The sequence below is a fragment of the Heterocephalus glaber genome, unplaced genomic scaffold (assembly GCF_053883595.1).
Source record: "Heterocephalus glaber isolate CG9 unplaced genomic scaffold, H.glaber_assembly_v1.0 deba00001687, whole genome shotgun sequence".
NCBI classification, from domain to species: domain Eukaryota; kingdom Metazoa; phylum Chordata; class Mammalia; order Rodentia; family Bathyergidae; genus Heterocephalus; species Heterocephalus glaber.
Genome location: NW_028258412.1, coordinates 14,605,518 through 14,630,995, shown reverse-complemented (window position 1 = coordinate 14,630,995; position 25,478 = coordinate 14,605,518). Strand labels below are relative to the sequence as shown.

At 38.8% G+C, this 25,478-nt stretch overlaps 1 pseudogene; it reads right to left on the bottom strand.

Annotated features, from left to right (window-relative positions):
- Nucleotides 1-1,433: 1,433 nt before the first annotated feature.
- On the bottom strand, nt 1,434-2,943 carry LOC101720043 (DENN domain-containing protein 10 pseudogene; annotated as a pseudogene).
- Between the last annotated feature and the right edge of the window lie 22,535 nt (nt 2,944-25,478).

Sequence of the window (25,478 nt, the reverse complement as noted above, 5' to 3'; positions counted from 1 at the left end):
ATGGATGGTCTGAGACAGCTCCTGCTGCAGCTCTGCGTAAACACAGAGAATCACAGGTCAGTGCTGCCAGCCAAGCCCCCACCCTCTTGTTTTACCCCAGAGCCAACTTGTCAACTTGATCTTCTGCCCTGAACTCCAGCTGTCCTCAGGATGTTCTTGCGTTTCATGCATTATGCAGACTTAACAAAATGTGTGCTCTAAAGATTAAAGAGTCTATTTCCCTTACTGAAAGCCCTTTCTTTCTGCCACTGGATTGTTTTTCCTTTCTCTTATTCTTGTAGCCATTTTTGCTTTGTGTTTATAAAGAGCAGAATCAATTCTCAATTGTTGGCCTCAGTAAATATCTCAGGTCCTTCTCACTCCAACCCAAGGAAGGAACGGAAAAAGGCACTTTTTATTTTTACCTAACAAACATCTAACACCAAAAAAAAAAAAGATTCAATAAAGATAATTATTTTGCAAACATATTTCCAGGTAAAATTTCAAAAGACAACAGGACTGAGTTAAAAGTAATCTTTTGTAATTAATATGAATATTCATAATGAAATAGTGAGTACACGATTTAGGCAGCCATGCTTATTTGGCAATTTTAAGGTCTCCAATTATAAAAAAAGTACACAACCGGGCAAGAAGTCACCTTGATAGGTAGCCAAATGATTGAAGTTGTATGAAGCTATTCTCTGGCTTTGGCCCCTGCGAAAAGTTGATTCTGTCACCCTCACCAATTAGATAAAGTCATTGCTTCAGTCCGACAGACATTACTATTCCAAAGGAGCTTCTATTCTACTCTACAATACATGGATCGGCATCTTTTCCAAAGAATAGTACTAGCAACAGGGTTAACTGAAGAGAACTAATGGCTTAAATTGACCAAGTGCTTACTTCTGCAGCAGTATAAATATGGATTATTAAAGTTGTCCACTCAAGTATAAAGTCTATGCAAAACTCTCATAGGCAAATGTTTGAAGGCTAAGAAAAAAAATTTTCTTTAACAAGAAAGAGCAACTGCAAGATCTCTTGAATAATGTTCTAGATAGTTCTGCAGAAAACTTAGCAGTTTGGCACAGAAAGTAAGAATTCCCCAGTAGGAATTAAAGTTCTTCCTAGAAGAATACAAAGCAACATTTCAGGCAGCTTTCTGAAAATGAAACATTAGTTTACCTCTACACAAACAGGAAGTTGTAAAGAAGGCTTTTGCATGTGCTGTGGTCTACATGGGACTTGACAGAGCTTTCTCCCTTGCTCCAGGGCATCAGCTGGTTTACAAGGCCAGACACAGCACTTACAGTGCTTTGTCCAAATCTGATAGGAGGTGGGACACCAGTCAACTGGGAGAAAATCACAAATGTTTGCACGTTTTAGTGTTTTCCAGGTCAAATCTTACTATTTTCAAATGAATCATTAAAAATATAACATTTACTCTGTTACAGCATTTTACATAGTTAATGGGGAATCAGCATGAAAGCAGAACTTTGTAACAGTCATCAGCTGGACATTTTGTCTCAGCCATATTTTCAGCATTTGTTCAGCTGCTGCTAGATGGTAAAGAAAGTTTTCCATTGCTGGTGGAAATCATTTTTGCTTTAATGCCTCGAAATTGAGGAGTCACTTTCCTCCATCGTCCACAACTTCTAAAATTGGTTGCTAGGCTGGTGAAGATTTCCTTTGTTTTTAGGGCAACATCCTGTACAATCTGGCTGTCCGACTTCTCTGGGTCTCCACTGACTGGACAATCAACTGACCAGTTTCTTTGTGCAGCCTGCCCATTGTCAGGGGCTCTTTTGCAAATGGAGCAATAGTGATGTCACTCTCTGCCAGATTCATGAACACATCACAAAGATCCAGTCTACTGCTCACCCACCTCCAGGTCTACAAATCTAGCTGTATAACCTGTGTGCATCTGCAGGGCTTCCAGCTCATCAGCATGAGATGCGCATAAGAATGCAGGCAGTATGATCCTGTGGATGCCACGCCAGGACAGGCAGGATCTTGGTAAACTCCTGGACAGCTTCTATTTTGGTGGGGGTGGGGGAGTACACAAAAAATTTAGCAAAAAATATTTTTCCATTCTAAATTGAAATACTGTGTCTTTGGTGGTGCCTGCAAAGTATGCCTTTTGATCATCAAAGTCCCTGCTAAAGAAAGAGTGATTTTCTTCACTCTGATATATTCTCTTTGTAAGAACTGCAATCTCCCTCTCCATCATTTAAACTGGGCTCCCATTCCTTCAAAAACAGAGGAATTTGGAACTTCAACTATTGTAATGTAAAACGATGTTGTTCTGTGCTGGCCAAAGACAAAGAAATGGAGAAGTTTGTTTTCATCCATAAGGCAACATTTTCTGAGCAGCAGACTCCTTAATGTGGCTGTTGTGGAAGGATAACACCACACCGACAGCACTTTTCCATTTGTCTCCTTTTCTGCAGTGGAAAGACTGGCAGGATCAGCCTGACTGTGAGCATCAGCTGAGTGCCTGCTGCCTCAAGCTCAGCCATCTTCAGGCAGCCTGCCCAGCTTCAGTGCTCTTGTAGCCTTTTTAAGCCACCCTGCAAAGTACCTCCTCTCTTCTTGTTCTCAGCAACTCAACTTATGATTCCATTGATTGGTGCTGGTCTCACTGCAAATCCTTTCTCATCATCAACAATAACAACAACAAAACATTTTGGGGAATCTCAAGATATTCAGAACAAATTTAGTGGATTAGAACTCAGCTAGGCTGGCTCTGATAATACAGGTCCAGTCAATGGTATGTGGGTAAACTGGTTCTGCAGTAAAAACACAAAAGTCCTGCATTGTAACATTTGCTAATTTCCACGGTAAAAACATTCCCATCAGAATTGATTTCAAGCTACTGATATGATATTCCTGAATATGACCTTGGGAAGAGATGCCCACAGCTCTCATGAGCTGGTATAAGCTGGCTTCGGCACACAACTGGGTTCAATTCCTATGAGAAATGGAGACAATTATCATTATTAGTTTGGGCTTGTGTCCTGACCATGCCACTCATTAGCTGTGTGAACTTGGCCAATTTATTGAACCTCTTGGGGCCCCAGTTTCCTTATCTGTAAATGAGAACACTAATAGGATTTCTATCTGTGGGTGTAGACAGATTTAAAGAAGTTTTGTATTGAAATAGGTGAAGTTCTTAACACTAATCTGATACACGGAACTTAATAAATGGAAGATATATTAAGTCAAACTGGGAAGGACCTGTATCAATCAGGGTAGGCTAGGCATTGCTGTAGTAACAGACAACCTAAAGTCACAGAGTCCTAAAATAACAAAACTGTATTTCTCACTCATGAAGTGTCACAAAGGTATGTTGGTTGGGATGGGTGGGGCAGAGGGTACTTTGCTTATTACTTTTCTAAGAAAGCAGGCTAGTGGAAACTCCATTTTAATATGTTTTTATGATCATCATAGAAGGAAAAATAGGAATATGTTGAATTGGATGCTCTGTTTTAAAGCTTTTGCCCAGAAGTGGCACATATCATTTGTGCTTCATATTTTATTAGCTAAAGGAAACAAATAGACATACCTAAATTTCAAGGAGTGAAATAAGTAATCCTACCATGTGCCTGAAAACAAAAGCAGAACGTCTTGATAAGCAGTCTTAAAGATTAGCATAATCTCTCAGATATCATTTTCTCTAGTAGCTTTTATTTTTTTCTGCATTAAGCAGCTATTGTTGAAACTGAGCACAGAGAGTAGATGACATTATACCCCTGTCAATCCCACTACTTTTGTTGAGGCCCTGGAATCAGCAATTTAGAGCCCCAGGCACTGGAAGAACATGATAGAAAATGCTCAAATCTTGTTTCAATTCTCATTTCAAAGATATAGTCATTGAGAGAGTAAGGTGCTTAGCCTCAGCCACATAACAGACAAAGATCAGAGACAGAACTGGAACATACATTTCCCAACTGCCCATTTAGGCCAGTGTCTCCTTATTTGCATCCCATTAGCCCAGGCACCATCTTTGTTAATAAGGATAACTGGGGCCGGGAATTTAGCTCAGTGGCTCCACCGCTTGCCTCACAAGTGCAAGGACCTGAGCTCCATCCCTGGTACGAAAAAAAAAAAAAAAAAAAGGATAACTGGTAAAGGGGGTGGAGATTGAAATGCCTGCAGTAGTTACTCAATAATGATGAAGTTTAAACTAGAGGAAGGTACTGGTCTTATGTGTGTATGGTGGTGTCGTGGTTAATATGTAGTTGTCCCCCCAAGCACCTCAGGCACTCATTGGTGGGGCTTTTGGAATGTGATTGGATTATAGGGACTTAGAGCTGACTTCTGTTAGGAGGTGTGGTCTGCTTGGAACAGGCAGGTCACTGGGCATAACCTAGAAGGGTTTATCTCCTTCCCCAGCTCCTTCCTTTGCTCTCTGCTTGCTCTCTGCGTTCCTCTACTGTGCCCTTCTCCCATTCCTCTTCGGAGCTAGCTGACCATGGACTGAAACATGAGCCAAAATAACCATCTCCTTTAAGCTCTAGGTGTCAGGTATTTTGTCTCAACAATGAGGAAATTGACTAAGACAGATGGTTGCACAGAGTTTTTGGAAGGAAAGTTCCCTCCAAGCATAGGTTGGTGTCAGGAAGAGAAAGCACGAGAGAGGAGAGTGAACTCTAGGGCTTGGGAGGGCTAGGAGGGTTTGTAAGCAGTCTTTTGGGGCTGGAATTTGCAGGTGGGACAGTATACTTTTTATGTTACAAGTGACATGAAAGCCAACTCATTGATTGTCTAGGGTGGTTGAAGAGTCCAAGGATGCATCAGGATGTAGAGTGGCTTTATTCTAGCAGCACAACTTATGGCATCAAGAATCCAGGTGCTTTGTGTTTCCTTGGGCTCCCAGATCACATTTATTCAGCCATAAAATGGTTGCTAAAGTTCTTCACAACATATTGTCCAAAGGATGAGGAACAGTTTCTTCTGGTAGTCCTTATGAAAGAGAGAGGAGGCTTTTCTATCCAGGAGCCTCTGCAAATATGATCAATGGTCTTGATTGGCTCCATACATATTCATACATAAACCAGTCATTGTGCCCACACGGTAGATAATCTGATTGGCTCAAATCCATCTACTGAAACCATGAGAATCGGGGAATGCTGGCTCCAGAGAGGGAAATGAAAGCTGGGAAATGCCAATCACCAGAGTGTCCATTGTAGCTGGGTTGACAAATGAAACGCTGGGATTTGAGGTGAGAGAGGAGGAGCTTAGCAAGAGCAGGCCTATCTATTAGAAATTCCACCAAGATTCCTGAACTCCAGTCCCTCCTTACATTATACTTCTATCTGAAATACTGCATGGTCTCTGTCTTTTGACAAATCTAGATTCAATATTTTGGGGACACGTGTCTTTGAGAAGTAATCTTGGGTTATATTAACCATGCTTTTTTCTGTTTTTTAAAAAAATGTCTAGGACCTAGTGATCTTTGAGTGACTGTCCCTTCTAGGGCTAGCCAGTTCCTGGAGACAATAAATGACTAGCTCACTGAGCATGGTTTTCAAAGGCAAATCAACTGCCAGATCCCACATCTCAATCACCTCCTTTATCAAGCTCTTAACCTCCAGGCCACTACTCTAATCATTCCAGGGTCAGGTACCAGGCCACTAATGATGATTCCTATGCTTCACAGTCTTCTGAAATTATTCATACTGGTCAATTCTAAGACAATCTCTATTATCCTGTCTTGATTGTTTCTTCCTGTGGAAAACGATCTAGGGACTTACCCAGGGTTTCCCTCTCTGCTTCTACCTCCTGATCAACCCTGGTGCTTCTCCAAGTATCTGCCTTTCCTACAGTGTGGTGTGCTCCTGGGAATTGTGATTATCTAACTATTCTTTCCATGCCAGTTATGTCCCAATCTGTCAGCTCCACATACCTCAAATTTACTTTTAATATGCTGTATTTTAAAACATAGCAATGTGTGGTTCTAACATGCTGCCATCTCTTATCTTTAGTTCTGGAATCTTTCCTAAAAGATACAGAAGCTCTGATATAGATTCACCTTCTCCAACACCTATTGAGTCTGTTTCTCTGCAGAAAGAGGCTGAAGAAAGAAGCAGTTGCCTCTCTCTGAGTAGAGGATGGAGCTGCAGAGGTTGGGATGAAAATTTTTTTACCCCACTCCACTTCACCCTTTTCCTTTAAATATCACCACAGCCACCAGCTGGAGCACATCTTTCCTAAAGCATTTGCCTTATTCACCTTCTAATGCACATCTCCAAGGCCTCAGAGTTTTGGCAAAGCTTCGTGATGCTTGGTTGATTTGGCTGCTGCAGCTTGGAATTTGGGAGCAGATTCCTGCAACTACTGTCAACAATGAGAAAAAGGAGACAGGCAGGGACCCAGGAAGGCAATCTGTATTCTTCAGGGTCCTAGCACGTAACAGCATATTCCAAAGAGATAATTGAGAAAAACTTACTGAACTATTTAGGGAGTCGGGGCAGTCATAAAGAGACCATCATGGAATGACGAAGCACTGAGGGGCTGGCATCAGAGGGGTGTTGTTAGCAGTGAAGGGAGAAGGTGCAGTGTTCCTGGAACACTTTAAGACCTGTGATTGTGGAAGAAAGTTCACCTGACAGAAGCTTGGTCCAGCAACAGGTGTACAGATATTTGCAAAATCATAACCTGGTGGGGAGGGAATAAGACAAAAATGTATCTTCTTAGAATCAGAAGACATGGCAGCATCTTTATGTAGTTCATAGCAATCAGTTTCCTAGGGAAAAGACAGGGTAGAGAAGGGCAGAAAGTAGTACTGGAAGGACAAATAACCAGTATAAGGTCTTAGTTGCATATTAGTTACTCAGGTAGAGGTTTGGGTTTTGGGCAAAGAAAGCAAAGAAGTTGAGATGGGAACATATGTGGAATCCTCTACTGTGGCTAACTGCTTCTTCTTTGGACACTTTGGAATGGTTAATGAAAGGAGGCATTGTGGTATATTACAACAGAAGTCATAATTGTCATCAAGAAAGGAGTATAGGACTTGGAGCCATAGGGTTTAATTTATACCACAGTGTTAAAGACTGACAATGCAACTAGTAGAACTTAGAACAATGAGATGGCTAAAAGGATATGGGCCAGGTACCAAAGGGTGGAGACAAGGTCTTTTGAAAAATAGTGAGGACAAGACACGGAAAAGATTAAGGACTCAGATGATCTCCTTCCATTTTCTAGTTTGTTCAGAATCAATTTCTACTAGCATTAGCTTCATTGATCCAATGTACCACACTTTTATGACTCTGCTCCCCAAACCATTTTAATATTCTATGTGGGGAACAAAAGTAGAGATGAGAAGCTACAATGACATTTCCTGGAGGCTCCAGGAACTGGGTAGGTCAGGAGAACATTGACTTGGGTACCAGAAATGATGACCAGAACCAGGGAGGAACTCAAAGTGCACTGATAGCCTTTGTCTCCCTTCCATGAGTTTGTGCTGGTTTTAACGAAATGGTCTAGGGCAAAAGTGAAATATTTGTGTCTTTATCAATCTCTGGTATCAGAAAAAAAATTCTGAAAACTCCAACTTCAAGCTTCAAGTCTAAGAGAAGAGTGATACCTCCAAGACAGCCCCCAGTGATCCTCACCCCATGGCACTGAAGTATTTTTCTAGTTTCTTTCCAAGTTGAATGAGGGTTACCTCATGGGATGAATAGATGATGTGTGAATTCCAAGGATAGGTCATAAGAGGCATTGCAGCTGCTTGGTCTATGAAATTACTTGCTCTGGGAGAAGCCAGCCACCATGCTGTGAGGCTGCCCAGTCATCCTTTTGACGGGACCAACTTGTCAATCACATTGATAAGCAACCTTGGAAGCAGATCCTCCAGCTCCCATCAGGCTTCAGATGACTGCAGTCAACATCTTGCCTACAGTCACATGAAAGACCCCAAAGAAGAGCCACTCAGCCAAACCAAACTGTTGTGGACCCCAAAGTTTTGACCTACAGAAATTGTGAGTTGTAATAAATGAACGTTGTTAGTTTAAACCACCTAGTTTTGGAGTGATGTGCTATATAACTAACAGAATTGATAATACTTATCATGAAAATATACATTTCCATATTTCATAAATTTTCCCACTCATCTATTCATTTACTCATTATTAAACCATTTAACAAACATTTATGGAGGACCTATAATATGCAAATAAAAGAGAATACAGCTGCTAACTCCAAACCGTAATTCCTACTCTTGATAAGTGTATAGTATTGTCTCTTGATTAGAGGAAGCATCATCATGATTAGATACATGGCCTTTTGGACAATCTGCCATCAATTTCTTTCTTGGGTGTTCCTTAGCTACACAGACATAGCCAAGTTCATCTCAGCTAATCGCAGTTTCTTCATCAGTAAAATGGTCATAAGAACAGTTTCTATTTTATAGGAGCATTGTGAGAATTAACTAAGATGATTAAGTGCTTTCCATTTTGCCTAGAAAATACTCCATAAATGACACCTGTTACTATTAACAGTACTTACAGTGTCTCCGAGAAAAGCACATCAGTGTTCTCTATTCCTTTTAACAGATGATGAATTATCCTCAGAGAAGTTATATGATTTTGCTTAAGGTCACTCCAGTCTTTAAACTCTACAATTCAGTGCTCATCTGAAATTTCAGAATGGAGATTTCTAAGAGAAACTATGGATTGGCTATCACTCCAGATGTAGGCTGTATCCTTAGCTGTTGGAATATCTCGTCTTGGAAGAAAATGTTTACCAGCTGTGTTAGTTCATTTTATGTTGCTAATAACATAATACCACAGACTGGATGGTTATAAAGAAAAGAGGTTTATTTTGGCAACAGTTCCCAAGTCTGTGGATGGGGATCATGTGGAAAGAGATGGGGAATGTGTGTGTGTGTGTGTGTGTGTGTGTGTGTGCACGTGCACGCATGTGTCTTCTGGTCTCTCTCCCTTATAAAGCCACAAGTGTTCAATAATGAGGGCTCAACCCTGAGGACCTTATCTAAACCTAATCACCTCCCAAAGGCCCCACCTCTGAGCAGCATGGTTGGGTTAAGTTGAATCTCACAGTGGGGATTAAACTTCAACACATCAACTTTTGGGAGACTCAAATAATATCTAAACCATAACAGAATATTTTCTTAATAAATTTGATTACTTAGAATACACTTGAATTACAGAAAAGTTGTGAATATAGTACCGAGTTCCCATATACTCCACGCCCAGTTTTACCTATTATTAACATCTTATATTACTAGATACATTTGTTACAGAGAGTAAAACTTTATTTATACATTACTATTGACTAAGCCTAAAGTTTATTTAGATTTCTATAGTTTTGGCTTGATGTCTTTTCCTGTTTTGTGACTCCATTGGATGTCACGTGCACTTAGTTGCCATATCTTCTTTAGGCTTCTTTTGACTATGCAGTTTCATAGACTGGTCTTGTTGTTGATGGCCTTGACCTTGAAAGTTATTGATGTCTTGACAAATTTTGAGGAATACTGGTCAAGTTTTTATAGGATATCCATGTATTGGAGTTGGTCTGGTGTTTTTTCCTCATGATTAGATGGGGTAATGGGGTTTGGGAGGAGGACCACAGGGATTAAGTGTCATGTCAAGGATATCTGTCAAATGGATTTATGGCTGTTGTTGTTGAACTTGGCCACTTGGCTGAAGTACTGTTTATTAAGTTTCTCTATTGTAAAGTCATGCATTTTTCCATTTCCATACTGTTCTTTTTTGGGGAAAGGTGTGTTGCCTACATTTAAGGAGTGGGATTTGTGCCCTTCCTCCTTGGTGTTATATGGTCAATGTTTTTAATTCATTAAGTTTACTGGTACATTTTAGGTATACAATATGATGACATTCATCATTGGAACTTTTAATCTGATGTTACTGTGGTGGAATTTCCCAACTCCTCCATCCTTTTCAAAGCCAAGAAGAGAGATAGGAGGTAGGCTAGAGCCACACAGTGAAAGGCAGGGTCAAGTCCCAGAAGCTTCAGGTTCCATATAGCACCAATTGATCTGTAAAATGTGTAGAAAAGGCAGAAGAATCAGAGTAGCTAATTCACTAAGAACTACTTAGTGAGTCTGCTGGGCTAGTTCATATCTATGGTTAATTATGTCTTAAGTTCACAGTCACTCCTGGCAATGGGGTAATGGGAGGCCTGGAAAAAGAAGCAAAGATAAGAAGGAGGGAGCATCTCATCTGTGTGGGGGAGCACTACTCAACCCTCAGAAGCAAATCACCAGGCAGAATAATAGGCAAAGCTTTGGACTTGGAGTTCACAGACTAAGAAATATGGAAAGTTTACACTTACATAAAATGCACTTAAAAACAAATTTCAATTTTTGCTTTATAAAAGGAAAAAAGTCAAGAAATATATACTTTGAGCTGATATGATGTAAGAAAATAGACATATCTTTATACTACTGAGGAGAGGGCAGTCTATAATATGGAAGAAAATCTTTAAAAGTATTCATACTCTTTCCATAAATTTATTCTAGATTATCATGAATTTGGGCAAAGATAAAACTATATGAATATTCATTTTTTATTATTTATGGTATTTCAATATTGGAGTTAATTGGAATGTTTAGTGACAGTGATTGGTTCAGTAATTCTCCCTTCTTTCTCTGATGATGAAATACCATCTCTTTCTCCAGTATCCCTCAAAGACAAGAAAAATTGGGCACTAAAAGTGGTTCTCAAATGAAGGAGGGATTTTGTCAAGCTCAGGACATATTTTTGGTTATCTTGACCAGGGAAGGGCTAGAGGTGCTACTGGCATCTAGTGGGTAGAGGTCAAGGGTGCTGACAAATATCCCACAGTGCATAAGACAGAGAGCCCTGTGACAGAATTATTCATTCCAAACATTAACAATGCCAAGACTGGGCCGGGGATTTAGCTCAGTGGTTGCGCCACCTGCCTCGCAAGCTCAAGGACCTGAGTTCAATTCCAGGTACCAAAAAAAAAAAATAATAATACCCAGACTGAGAAAGTCTTGTCTACAAATATTCTAGTTCACTTTCCCTCAAGTGGGGCAGATCTGGGATGTGCATTTTACTCCAATTTCCACTCAAATTTATCTGTAGCTGCCCACAGTCCTTGCTGGTTTAATAATGCACCTCCCCCTCACCTACTTCTGTTCCTTGTGCTTCTCAAATAAACTACTTATCTTTAATCCTTGTCTCAGAATCTATTTTGGGAATAACTCAAACTTATCCCGTGGAGCCATGTATGTGTTTCACTGTATTTGATATTATCGTCTTTGGCCAACAAAGAAAAAAACCTGCTACATACTCCCTCTCTCTCTCTGTCTCTCTCTTTCTCTCTCTGAATATTCACAATGTGTAATTGTATGTTAAAGGCTTCTAGAACTCCCATACCAGTAGCAAACAAATTGTCTCTTTATTCTCTCTTCCTTTCTCCCTCTCTTACTCCTTTCTTCCCTCCCTTCTTTCCTCCCTATTACGGAAATTTTAAAAACTATATCAACAATTTAGCTTTTGAGAACTCATGGAATTAGTGGTCAATTAATCTAAACATGTCTTGGAAATTGTGGTTACAAAATATTAATAAGATGGAAAGTTGTTTGTGACCTGCCTCCATTTTTGTATTGTTAGTGGAGATGTTTGATCTTGGTCTCTACATCCATAGTAAATTCCTGCTAGGAGCTGGACTAACACATAGTTGATGAATGAAGGAGCGATAGGCTGTCTCAGTTGTACATCCCAGCTCTTCCTTGTCTGGAGACCCTTACTCCTGGGTTCTAGGACACTAGTCCAGTAGGGGTAGAGAAATGGAGACCCCGCTTCTGAGCTGTAGGTTATTTATTGAGTACTTACTACATACTAGCCCTATGCTGAGGACTCAGTATCACTCACCTCATTTATCCTCATACCAATCCTATGGGGCAGGCACTGTTTTTACAATCTCACTTTTGGAAAATATGAGTCCAGAGACAAGAGAGTACCTGTTGAACTGCCTGTAGCCATTAAATGCCACTTACAGTTCCAGCACCAACCTGCCTGACTGACTCCATAGTCCTTACACCTAACCACTATCTTTACTGGCAAGAGGCTGGAATAGGGTGAGAGTCTTAAAAGAGGTGATGCTATGTTCTCAGTGCAAAGAGAGGCACCATAGTAAAGTAGTTAGAACTCTAGATTCTTGAACCAGGCCACCTGGGTTTGAACCCTAACTGCTATAGCTACATGACCTTGATTTCTTACCTATGAAATGGAGACAGAGATGTATTTTACCTCTGTTATGATTTAGATCCAGAATCTTCAGCCAAAAGCTCAAGTGTTGGAGAGGGCTTTTGGAAAGTGAATGGGTCACAGGGCACTATACTCCTCAGTGTATTAGTCTACTGAAGATATCAGAGCTGAAGGTGCTCTTAGGAGGTAGAGTCTGGTTGGAGTCAGTCACTGGAGTGTGATCTGTGAATTTATATCTCCCTCCCGCAATGCTCCCTTCATTCTCTGCTTCCTGGCTGCATGAGATAAGAGCAGCTTTCCTCTCCCAGGCCCTTTATGCCTTGGAAACCACCAACTATAGACTGAATCCTCTAAAAACCATGAGCCAAAACTAAAATTCTCCTCCTGTAAATTGTGAGTGATATATTTTGTCCCAGCGATAAGATAGTGGCCAAAACTGATTTTGCTACCAGAGAAGTGGGGTTGTTGCTGTGACTATACTTAACTATGTGGTTAAGAGGCGTTGGAAATGGTTTCCACAAGAAATTTGGAAAGGTTTGGCGATGCTTTCTAGAGAAACCCTAGAATGCTGTAAGTCAAGCTTGTTGAGAGATTGTCAGAGCTCAGAAGACCAGAATGCTGATAAAAATGCAGACAATAAAGGCTGAGCTCAGGAGGTTTCAGTTTGGAACAACAACTCCATTGGCAGATGGACTTGAGGCCATGTGTGTTATGCTCTGGAAGAAAATTTATCTGCACTTTGCTCATATCTTAAGGCAGTGGCAAATTAATCTGGTAGAAGAAATTTCAAGGCAGTCCAATGTTCATGCTGTGGTGTGAGTACTGCTGGCAGCTTTTAGCCAGATTTACAGTGAAAATAAAGAACAAAAAGGAAATGTAAGAAGTTTCCAGTTTCATCAGATAGCAAACACTTGCAAAACTGGGGCCATGGATGGCAGGGTTGCTGAAAAGCCTTAAAATGAAGCCAAGTACATTGGACCAGGGTAATAGGAAAGATGGCTTGAAAAGTTCCCTCAGGAATCAGCAATACCCTCTCCTTTGAAGGCTCAAGTTTGCAAAACTGTAAAGCTTTCATTTGAGAAGAGAGCCCCTTGACCCCTTTCTGGAGAAGAACCACTGAGGGAATTGGTTTCCTGGGATTCATTTCAGTGCTTAGCCTTCCAGGTACTCACCGGCCTCTGCAACCATGATCCAAGAGGGTCTGGCTATTGCTCAAGTGGGTGGCAGACCTTGGCATCATCTATGTATTGCTGGTTTTACAAACATGCAGAATGTGAGGGTTATGGTAATATGAAGGCTTCTATCCAGATTTCAGAAGACTAGGGAGATCAGGCAATGTGTAAAGATGTGAGCGAAGCCAAAAGTACAGTGGAGATCTCAGGAGGTTGGAGATGCCAGAAACATAGAACATCTGCTAAAGAAAGCCACAGGCAGTGATGGAGCCACCCTAAAAGGACATGAGGGCTGCAACCAGCAATGTCATAGGGGAAGGGCCACCCAAGTGCTTTGGAGCTCATAGCTCACCACAACATGCCGTGTGTCCTAGATACAGAGCTGTAGGTTTTAATGTTTGCACTGCTGAGTTTTGGTCTTGCTTTGGACCTATTCCCTTTTATTCCCCTGTTACTCCCATGAATGGGAATGTTTACCTTGTCCCATTGTATATTGACCAAGTTTAAGTTTCATTTTGAATTTTACAGTGGCTCACAGTTAAGAGTTTGCCTTGAGTCTCAGAGGAGAACTTTGAACTTGGACTATTTAGTACTGTTGAAACTGTTAAGACTTTGGTGATTCTTAGATGTAAACTAAATGCATTTTGCATAATGACATGGCCAGGAACCTTTTGGGGGCCGACAGTGGGATGTTATGGTTTAGATCTAGAGTATATCACAAAAGCCTCATGTATTCAGAAGTGGGGATTTTGGAAGGTGATTGGATCATGGGGACACTTTACTCATCAGTGGATTAATCCATTAAAGAATTTACAACTGAATGTGCAGTTAGGAGGCGAGGTCTGGGTGGAAGAGGTGGGTCACTGGGGGTTTGACCTGGAAGGGTATATCTCCTTTCCCTACTCCTTTCTTTGCTCATTTGTATTTACTCTACAACAATCTTATCAAATTAGTGTTATCATCATCCCCATTTTGTAGAAGAAGAACTGAGGCTCAAGTAGTGATATTAATTGCCTAGTCACACAGCTGGTAGGTGGCAGCATCCCTGTCTGACCCCAATAGCTCCACTTTCAAGAAGCTGACACTATTTTGGGAGGAAGCCACTGACCCTACCTCACAGGCCATGTCTGGACTCAGGATAACATTGGCTGGGTCTAGAGGATTCTTCTGTAGACCAGAGGCTATGGTAACTAAACACAGCAAAAACTAAATTCTAATTACAATGAAATTGGTGCTTTGCTTAAAGTAAACATCTCAATTAACACAGAAGACCTTTTTGGTTCTGTAGCTGAAGGCAAGTTTGTCTTTTGGATCAATTAAGTTGTTGACAGCCCAGATGGCTACATGTAAATCATCACAAGATGCCTTTAGGTGAATTTTGGTGTGTTTGCTCCACTGGGACTGTGTGAAGGTAGGGATGAACTAGGGTCAGGTTCAGGTACTCTGAGTGACCTTTACTAAGAAAAACATTTTATATTTTATATTATAATCAGTCCAACCCACAGATGCACACATACAGATTCAAATAAAACTGTTGCATGGTGGTTATTTTCCATTCCATTGTTTAAAATATACTGATTTCAACTAAATTAACTTCATGAGACCATGTCTAGCTTGTGACCCATAGTTTGAAAGAGGCTGGATGAGCCAGAGTGCCTGACTCGTATACTAGGACATTCAAATATTCTGGGAAGATGTCCTGGAGATGTTGTTATGGGGTAAAAAATTCTGGAGCAAGACAAACCTTAGCACTAAGTGTTTGTGATGGCCTGCTGCTCCTGGTAAACCCCTTCCTCTTGTTTGACCCCATCTCTATGGCTTCACCGGTATTCTCACTAATGCCATACAGCTACAATGACCTCTGTTCCTGCTCTAACGCAAGCTACATTTCCACCTCAGATTCTTTCTACCCAGCTGTTTCTCCTGCTCAGAACCCTCTGCTTCTCATTGACTCTGCCAGGATATCAGCTTATCAGCAAAACTTACCTGCCCCATACCTCCCATGACTGCCCCCATCATTTTTTGTTTATCTTGCTTTATTTTTTTCTTAAGTTGTCGCTATTTAATGTATATCTATTTATTTTTCTTTTGTCTATCACTCAAAATTAAGTTCCACAAACCCAGGACATTTATTTCATTTCTTGCTGTATCTCAGATTCTCAAGTGATGCGTGGCACATAGTAGTTAATGAATTTTTTGTCAAAGGGCACAGTGCCCACCACATCATAACTCTTAGGAAATATTAACAGCTATTTTATCTTCTGTGTTCAATTTTTTTACTATATCTCTAAGAAAAAAATTTTTTAAGGGCTGGAAGTATAGCTCAGTGGTAGAGTACTTGTGTAGCATGCAGGAGGCCCTGGGTTCAGCGCCAAGCAACACACACACACACACACACACACACACACACTCACTCACATTCACAAACACCTTAAAAATAACAAGTGTTGAGAATAAGTCACATACCATATAACTCACCCGATTAAGTGCACATATCTCTGTATATTCAGAGATGTGTGCAACATCATTACAATTAATTTTAGAATGTTTATCACCTCAAAAAGAAACCTTGTAGTCATTTTTAAAATTGACAATTAAAAATTGTATAATTTAATCATGTGTAACATGCTGTTTTGAAATATATGTACACTGTGGAATGATTAAATTCAGGTAGTTAATATATTCATTACCTCACACAATCATATTTTTTGTGGTGAGAACCCTTAAAATCTGGTCTTAATCATTTTCAAGAATACAATATGCTATTAACTAAAACCACCATGTTGCACAATAGACTTCTTGAATGTATTCCTCTTTGTGTCTAACTTTGATGAACATGTTCCTTATACCCACCACACCCTAGCCTCTGCTAACCACCATTCTACTCCCTACCTCTCTGATCCAAACTGTTTTACATCATACATATAAATGAGATCATGTGTTTGTATTTGTCTTTCCATACCTACTTTATTTCGCTTAACATAATGTCCTCTAGATTCAACCATGTTGTCCCAAGGAGAGAGGATTTCCTTTTTTAAGATTGAATAGTATTCCATTCATTTACTGATGGACATTTAGGTTGTTTCTGTATCTTAGCTATTGTGGATAATGCTGAAATGAACATAGGGATGCAGATATCCTTTTGACATATGATTTCATTTTCTTTGGCTATATACCAGCAGTGCAGTTGCTAGATTATATAATGGTTCTATTTTTAATATTTTGAGAAACCTCCATACTCGATTCCATAATAGTTGTACAAATTTACATCCTTATCAACAGTGTACTAGGATTTCCTTTTTCCCATGTTCTCACCAACACATATCTTTTTTTAAAAACTAAAAGCCAATGGTGGTGAGTTGATATTTTATTGTGGTTTTAATTTGCATTTCTCTCATTGTTAATCATTTTGAAATTTTTCATATACTTCTTGGCCATTTGCTTTTTTTTTTGAGAAGTGTCTAGTCAAGTCCTTGAGTTTTTATCAATGATTAGAATGAATAATTGAAAATGCAAAATAAGAAGAAAAGGTCCAAAGGGTAGTGGTAGTGGGAGGGGCAGGGGAAAGGAAAGAAGGGAAAGGAAAAGTGCTGAGAAATGGAAAAAATGGAAATAAAGTCTTTGTATATAGGGAAGGGTGGAGGGGGTGAAGGGAGGGTTAGGAATGGGGGAAAAAAAAAAGAACCAAGGTGCATCATGTAAAGGTACAAGTTCCCAAAGAGAAGTGTAAATGTGTTGTATACCTACAATGTACCAATAAAAGAATTTAAGAAGAGGAAGGAAAAAAAAACCTCAAGTTGTGGCCGGGGATTTAGCTCAGTGGTTCTGCCACCTGCCTCGCAAGTGCAAGGTCCCGAGTTCGATCTCCGGTACCAAATTAAAAAAAAAATCAAGCTGTTTTCTTGTTATTGAGTTTTTGAATTCCTTATATATTTTAGATATTAACTTCATATCAGATGTATTGGTTGCAAATAATTTCTTCTACTTCTTAGGTTGTCTTATCAAGCTGGTGATGATTTCCTTGGCTGTGCAAAAGTTCTTAATTTAATGTAGTCCCATTTGTTCATTTTTGCTGGTACTTTTAGGTTTTTATCCAAAAAATGATTACTTAGACCAATATCGGGAAGCTTTCCCTCATGTGTTCTTTTAGAAGTTTTACATAGAAAACTCATGCTCTTTAGTTATTATTTTTATAATCCTCTACCTCTTCAGCCATTAACTACCACATATCTCCTTTTTGTCCCTATGTATTTTCCCAATATGGTCATTTTGTGTAATGGAATCCTATAATATGTGGCCTTTTGTCACTGGCTTCTTCCACTTAGAGTAGTATTTGTAAAGTTCATCCACATTATAGCATGTATCAGAACTTCATTCCTTTTTATGATCAAATAATATTACTTTGTTTGGATATGCAACATTTTATTTATCTATTATCAGTTGATGTACTTTTGGGTTGTTTCCATCTTTTTGATATTATGAGTAAAGCTTCTCTAAGCATTCCTGCATAAGTTTCCATGTGGCTATATATTTTCATTTCTTTCGGGTAGATACAGATGATAGAATTGCTGTGTCACATGGTACTTCCGTGTTTAATCATTTGAAGAATTACCAGGCTGTTTTCCAAAGCAATCACACCACTTACATCTCAACTAGCAGTTTGTGCAGGAACAGTTTCTTACATCCTTGTCCATATTATTTTATCTGACTGTTTACATTTCAGTCATCCTAGGTGGTATGAAGTAATCTCATTATGGTTTTGGTTTGCATTTCCCTGATGTTGAGGATCTTTTTATGTGTTTATTAGTTATTTGATATCTTTGTTAGGGACATATCTATTCCAACCCTTTGCCCCATTTCTAGTGGAAATTATTCTTTTATTATTGAGTTGTAAGAGTTCCTTTTATTCTTTAGATAAAAGCCCCTTATGAGATAAATGACTTATAAAATTGTCTCACATTCTGTAGTGTGTTTATTTACTTGCTTGATAGCATACTTTGAAGAAAAAAGTTTTCAAATTTGATGAATTCTAATTTACCTAGATTTCATTTGTTGATTGTACTTTTGGTGCTACATCTAAGAGCCCAATACCAAATCTAAAGTCAAGAATATTTTTCTCTTATGTTTTCTTCTTTAAGTGTTTTACAAATCTAGATCTTTGATCCATTTTGAGGTAATTTTTGTGTGTAGTATGAGGAATAGACTACTCTTTCCTTATTGCATGAATGGTCTTGGTACCCTTTTTGGAAATCAGTTGATCATAGATATGTGGCTTATTTCTGGACTTTCAATTCCATTCCATTGATCTATATTCATATCCTTATGCTGAGACTATAGTTGCTTGATTATTGTTGTTTGGCAGTAAAATTTTGAAATTAAGGCACATAAATTCTCCAGCTTTGTTCTTTTTTCTCAAAGTTATTTTCACTATGGTGGGTGCTTTGCAATTCTATATGATGTTTATAATCAGTTTGCCAACTTTTTCAAAGAAGTCCTTTGGGATTCTGAGAGGGGATTGCATTAAATCCGTAGATCAAATTGCAGAGATTTCAATATATCTTAATTATACTAAGTCATCCAGTGAATCGACATGAGATGTTTTTCAACATATTTATATCTTCTTCAGTTACTTTCAATATTTTGTATTATCCAAAGTATAAGTTTTTTATTTCTTTTGTTAAATTTATTCCTCTATATTTTAGTCTTTTTGCTACTGTTATAAATAGAATTTTCTTAATTTTATTTTCAGGTTGTTCATTGGAAATACATGGAAATACAATTGATTTCCACTTTAATCTTGTATCCTCAAAGCTTAGCTAAAGATCTGTCAATTTTGTTGGTATACCTGGGTCAAATAGAATTTCTATTTTTTTATATTCTGAAGAATTTTCATAGTGATTATAGTAATTTACAATGTAGAAATGTTCTTTTTTCCCCACAATTCCACTGGTATTTTTGTTTGTTGAGTCCTTGATTTTGAATGCACTCTTAGACTTGATCTTCTTTCACTCTTTGCCGCAAATAAAATCAGTTGCTTTGGGTAGAGATTAGGACCCCTCTGGTCTATGGCTTACTTCTCCCCCGGCTAAGATCTCTGAACCACAATTACAGCACTGGCCGGACATCAATGCCACACTTCCTCCTGAGTGATGCCCCCATTTTAGAAGCTGAGGGCTCTGTAAGGGTGGGAAGTAGCCTCAGGTCTTTGCAGCATGCCTCTCCCACTATGAAACCTCTTGCTCCACAATCCAGGCATGCAGGGCATCAGTATTCTCCTGAGTGCCGTATTCAAGATAAGGCCTCTGTTTCTTCAGTGGGACTGGACAGAAGAATGGAGCCCCCTCCTCACACTTGACCACAACTCAGCCTCAGCAATAGGTACCGGGGACAGGATGAGAAATGCTGACATCCTGAACCTCCCAGGAAGAGAACTCTCTGATCAGCAGCTGGAGACCGAGGGAAATGTGTTCTTGTAGCTAAGCTGAAGGGTGAAGGGAGGGTAGAGTCTAGGCTCAAACACCAAAGAATTATTTTTCTTGCTGAATTTTAGTAGTCTTTCTTGAATAACTATTTCTTCATTTTTTGTCTGTCTATAGGACCATTTAGAGAGATTTTTAAACGGGTGTGTGTGTGTTTTATTTGATAATTTCACCACATTCACTGGTCTTGAAGGGAAGCAAGCTCTATAAGTCCAATTTAAATCTTGCTTAATTTTTATTGAAGTCTCTTTTTCCCCAACCAATTTTCACATGCCACCATCCTTCAAGAGTAAATTCAGTATTTCCTTCTCTCTCCTATCCTCTTCTTCTAGATAAGGGTCTTACCACTATTCCTGTGTCATTATTATATCAGTCCACCATATGGTTTTGCAATTACTTGCCTTCTCTGTGGCTTCTCCACTAGACTCTTTGCTCCTTTTAGGACACATATGGGACTTGGCATGGTGTTCAACTAATGAATCTCAGACAAATTCTATATAGACTTTGTGCAGGCCACTTTCCCTTTAGCGTGTGTGCATGTGCAACCCTTGAGGGTAGAATCACTAACAAAAATAGCAATAATTTATATGTAGCAAGTATTTTTCCAAGCACTTTTTACATATATTAATTCATAATGTAATCTTCATAGCAATTTATTATGCATCATTTAAAATGCGTAACCTTTTCATCCCTCATTTACAATGAGAAAAATGAGACAGAAGTTTTAAGCCATTTGCACAAAGTTATACTCTAGGAAGCTATAGGGCCAGCACTTGAGTCCAGGCAATCTAACCCTGCGACTGTTCAGATAGACTGTCTAAAGGGTACGTTGGGCACATTCTACGTACTTGATAGCTAGCAATTAAATAAGTACGTGCATCCACAAATGAAAATTTCAATTAAAGAAAGGAATATCTGAGCTGGTGACGTATTGCAGTGGTAGAGCACTTGCCTAGCATGTGCAAAGCTCTAGGTTCAATAACCAGCGCCAGAAACAAAACAAAACAAAGCAATACAAAACAGAAAGGAAAAGCAATGTCCGATCTTTTATCTGTTTTTATCTTCTGAACTAGTCTACTTCTTATCACCATACTCCTTCTTAGATGATGAGATCTAAAACAACACCTTACAAGATCACCTGCTTGACATCTAGATAATCACCTTGTCTCTGAGAAGGCAGGAAGCAAACTATTGTGTCAACTCTGGCACATGCGGTTTGTCTCACCAACAGCCAGTCGAAAGTGATTCTTCTCTTGGCAACAGGCACCCTGTTGTTTTCCTGGCATTTGCACTCTTTTCATTTTTAAAGGCAGTTTTAATTCTACTGTTCTGCTATCTTCACGGAGAGTATTTTCTACCACAACTTTGTGTTCATTTTTCTCTTGACACACATGTCTGTATATCAAGTCCTCTCACAGATGGGCTCCAGTAACGTCACACTTAACTCCTCTGAAAGTGGTGGGTCTTCTCCTTTGGGAAACTCCTGCTACCATGGTGAGCTGGCTGATGTCCAAAGTCTCAGATGTTTCCTGACCAAGACACAAGTGTGTGTTTGTTCTCTGCTACCTGTAGATGGTCACTTTCATGGATGGCAGTTGAAATCATGATCAAGGTGACACCCCAAATTTGCATACTTAGTTTATATGGCACTGAGTACTGGTATTTTATTTTTTAAAATGTGGGATAGAGTTGTCATTATATTTGCTTTTATTTAATTTAAGGATAACTCAATTAGTGGATACAAATCTTAAACATGCAATCGCTTCTCAGATGAAGAAGTAGGACATTTTCAGCATCTTAAGGGGTCCCTTCATGCCTTTTCCTAGCCAACGCTCCATCTCCAGCAGTGATCCATTCTTCCACTGTAGACTCATTTTACCTTTTTTTTTTTGAAATTCAGAGAAAATGGAACTATACTGTATATGTAATGCTCACCATTATGTCAGTCCAAGTCACCCATTTTGTTGCATGAAACATCAGGTCATCTTTTTTTTGCTATATAGTTTTCCTATTGTATGGACATGCCACAGTTTTTCTATTCTTCCATTGATAGATACCTGGGTTGTTTCCAGAGTTTGATTATTATAAATATAGCATGCACAACTGTATGTGTGACATAAGTTTTGGTTTCTCTTGGATAAATTCATAGAACCAGGGTAGTGAACAGAAGCAAACTAGTTCTTGAGAAATAAAACCAGAAAGAGACATATATTTAATTTTATGACTCTTACAGAGGTTTTGTAAAAATGGTCATATACTTTATATGTTTGAGACTCTCCATTGCTTTAAATCCTCAACAACACTTGACATGGTCAGGTTTTTAACCCCGTTTTGATGGGCTTAAAGCGTTTTCTGATTGCAATTTTAGTGAGAGTTTTTCTTATGACTTATGAGATTGAGAACATTTTTTTTTTTTTTTGTACCAGGGATCAAACTTGGGTCCTTGCGCTTGCGAGGCAGATGGCAAAACCACTGAGTTAAATCCCCGGCCCCACGAGTACATTTTTATGTGCTAATTGATCATTTGTATACCTTACTTTATCAAGTGTTTGTTCAAGATTTTTGACCATTTTTCCCTGATGTTTCTTCATTTTATTATCGAGATAAAGAACTTTCCTTTTGTTCTGGATATAATTACATTTTCAAATCCATGTATTGTGACTATTTTTCCCCATTTGTGGCTTCTCTATTAATTTATTTAATGATATCTTTTGAATATATGAGCAGAAGCTTTAAATTTTAATAGTATCCAATTTATGAATTTAAAAATTCTGATTAATGCTTTCTACATCCTAAGAAATGTTTGCCTATTGCAAGATATTCTTCCATATTACCTTCTTGAAACTTTATGTTTTAATTTTTACATTTAGATGTACGAGTCACCTTGGTATCATGTTATATAGGGGTTGAAATGCACTTTTTTCATGTATGTATCTAGTTATCCAGCACTTGTGAAAATTTTCCTTGTACTATAGGATTTTTTGGTGCTTTTATCAAAAGTCAATTGACTGACTGTACCTTGTGAATATGGTTCCAGAATCTTTTTTCTGTTCCATTGATGTACTCATGCCTCTTCACATTACTCTAGTCCATTATCTTGATTATTGTAATTTTAGAATAGGTCATATAGGGTAAGTTATTTTTCAAAAGTGTTTTGACTTTCCTATATTCTTATGCAAACTTACCAAATTCATATGTTGAGGCCCTAACCCCCAGTGTTGCACAATGTGACATTCTTTGGAGAGGGTGTCTAGGTAGGTTCATTTGGTGGAGTTTTAATTAGCTATGACTGAAACCCTTTTAAAAGGGAAGGGAAGTTAGAATGCAGACATGCACATAGAGAGAATGTCATGTGAACTTGAAATGAGAGGTTGGCAAATCAAGAAACACCAAAGATTCTCAGCAATCTACCAAAAGCCAGGTGAGAAGGAAGAAATGGGTTCTCTCTCACAGCCCTCAGGAGGCAACAATTCTGCCAACCCCTCTTTCTAGAGCTTCAAGTCTTGAGAACTGTGACATAGCATGTTTTGTAGTTTAAGCCACCCAGTATGTGGTACTTTGTTATGGCTGCTCTAGAAAATGAATACTTTTGCTTTTTTCATGAAATTATAGAACCACCTCATCAATTTCTTCTTTCTGGGATTTTGATTTGGATTACCTTCAATTTGGGGAGAATGGGTCTCTTAACAATATTGAGTCTTCTGATTCTTTAACATGGTACATCATTCCATTTATTCAGGTCTTTTTAAATTTGTCTCAACATTCTATAGTTTTCAGTATAATGGTATTGCACATTTTTAATTAAATTTATTTCTAATTATATTTTCTGATGCTTTTGCAAGTTTTATTGTTTCTCTAGCATTATTTTCCATTTTTTGTTGCTAACTGAAATAAAATTTACTTTATTATATGATATTGTTTTATTCTGGGACCTTTCATTTATTCTAGTCGATTTTGGGGGAGAATTTATTAGAACTTTCTACATATAAAACCATGCTATCATGACTGTCATTTGTTTAAAGTAATTTGTAATAGGCTTTAACAATGATTCCCTATATAACACTGGTTAGACATCTAATCCTTTTGAAATTAGGGGCCTTCAGTCATACAAGTAGTAGGTTACATGGACTGGTCTTTGAGATACTTTAAAATCTAAGGTGATCACAGGCCTGGGTCTGCCATTTATCTGTTCTGTTACCCTGGGCAAACCAACACATCTCTCTGAGCCTTGGCTGCCTTGTATCTTTTGTTTTGTATATTTTATGTAAAGTAGCATAATCATAGCGAAATATTAATGTCATAAAGTAGTTAGTTATAATCCTTGAGCTTCTACAAATACAGAGGTCAGGCTGAGGATATTTTGTGAAGGTCAGCCCCAAACATCTTGGAATATCATCATTAAGTGCACCCTGAGATGTGTCTATTCGTGTGTGTTTGTGTGCTGCAGGTGTGTGCGTGTGTCCTCCTCAAAGTCACCAGCTTAGAAAATCTTCTTCAAACTGAAGTGTGTCTCACAACCCTCAGAGGAGCTTGTAAAAACATAGTCATTTGGGCTTTACACCCAAGTGTTGTACTGATTCATAGTCTTGGAGGGGGCCAAGAATGTTTATTTTAAGTAAATACCATCAAGTAACTCTGATACAATTCTCCTGCTGACCAAAAAGCTTACTTTAGGCAGCGGTCCTCCACCCAGGCTGCATAAGTCACCTGGAGGGTTTTTAAAAGTTACAACGTCTAGGCCCCCATTAAAGAAAAAAAATATCTTCAATGACAGTTATTGACAGTTAGTAAGGAAGACTTTATTGAGTATCATGTGATAGGTATAGGTACCACTACAATAGGATTTTTTGGTGAGGAGAGATTGGGTACAATTTCCAATATAGCATGAGCATGTGAGAATTTATAACCAACGAGCAGAGTGATAGAGTTAGTAGATGGACAAGGACTAAGAGGAAAATCAGGGGTTAGGGGGATTCAAGCTAAATCAGCCTGACAAGATTCTTGCTGAAGAGAGATGAAGGTGATTAGACATCATCTAGGGCAATGATGGCGAACCTCTTAGAGCTTTCCATGATAATAAACTCCCTGCTAAGGCATGCGTGCCATAGGTTTGCCACCACTGACCTAGGGGATTATGGAAAATGAGAAATGTGATCGATCATCTAGAAAGGAGGATTCTTGCTAAAAACTAACTTAGCAGGGTTCTTTGCTAAAACTAGATTTTATGAGGAAGTATCCAGATGGATCTAGAAGTTTCAGGACCTGTCAAAGGTTTGGCCAACCAAAGAAATTTTGATACCACCTCAGAACTACCAAGTAAGAGTCTCAGGTGAGTGTAGAGAGCTGCTCTAGAGAAAGCTGACCCACAGGTTTATCAGCTTGTCTGCTGTCTTTCGTCCTTATATTTACCTCTCCCTTTTATTCTATATATCTTGTGTTTTGTGCATTTATCTGTTTTAATAGCCTATGTTTCTCTGTGACTTTCAATGTTTGTGCTTCTTTAGTTTCCCAGCTCTTCTCTTCTCGGTGTCTCTATATTTTTGTGTATCTTTCTGAGTGGATGTCTTTGTCTGTCTCTCTCTCTGAGTGTTCTCTACCTCTCCTCTCCTCTTTTTCCTCTCCTTCCCCTC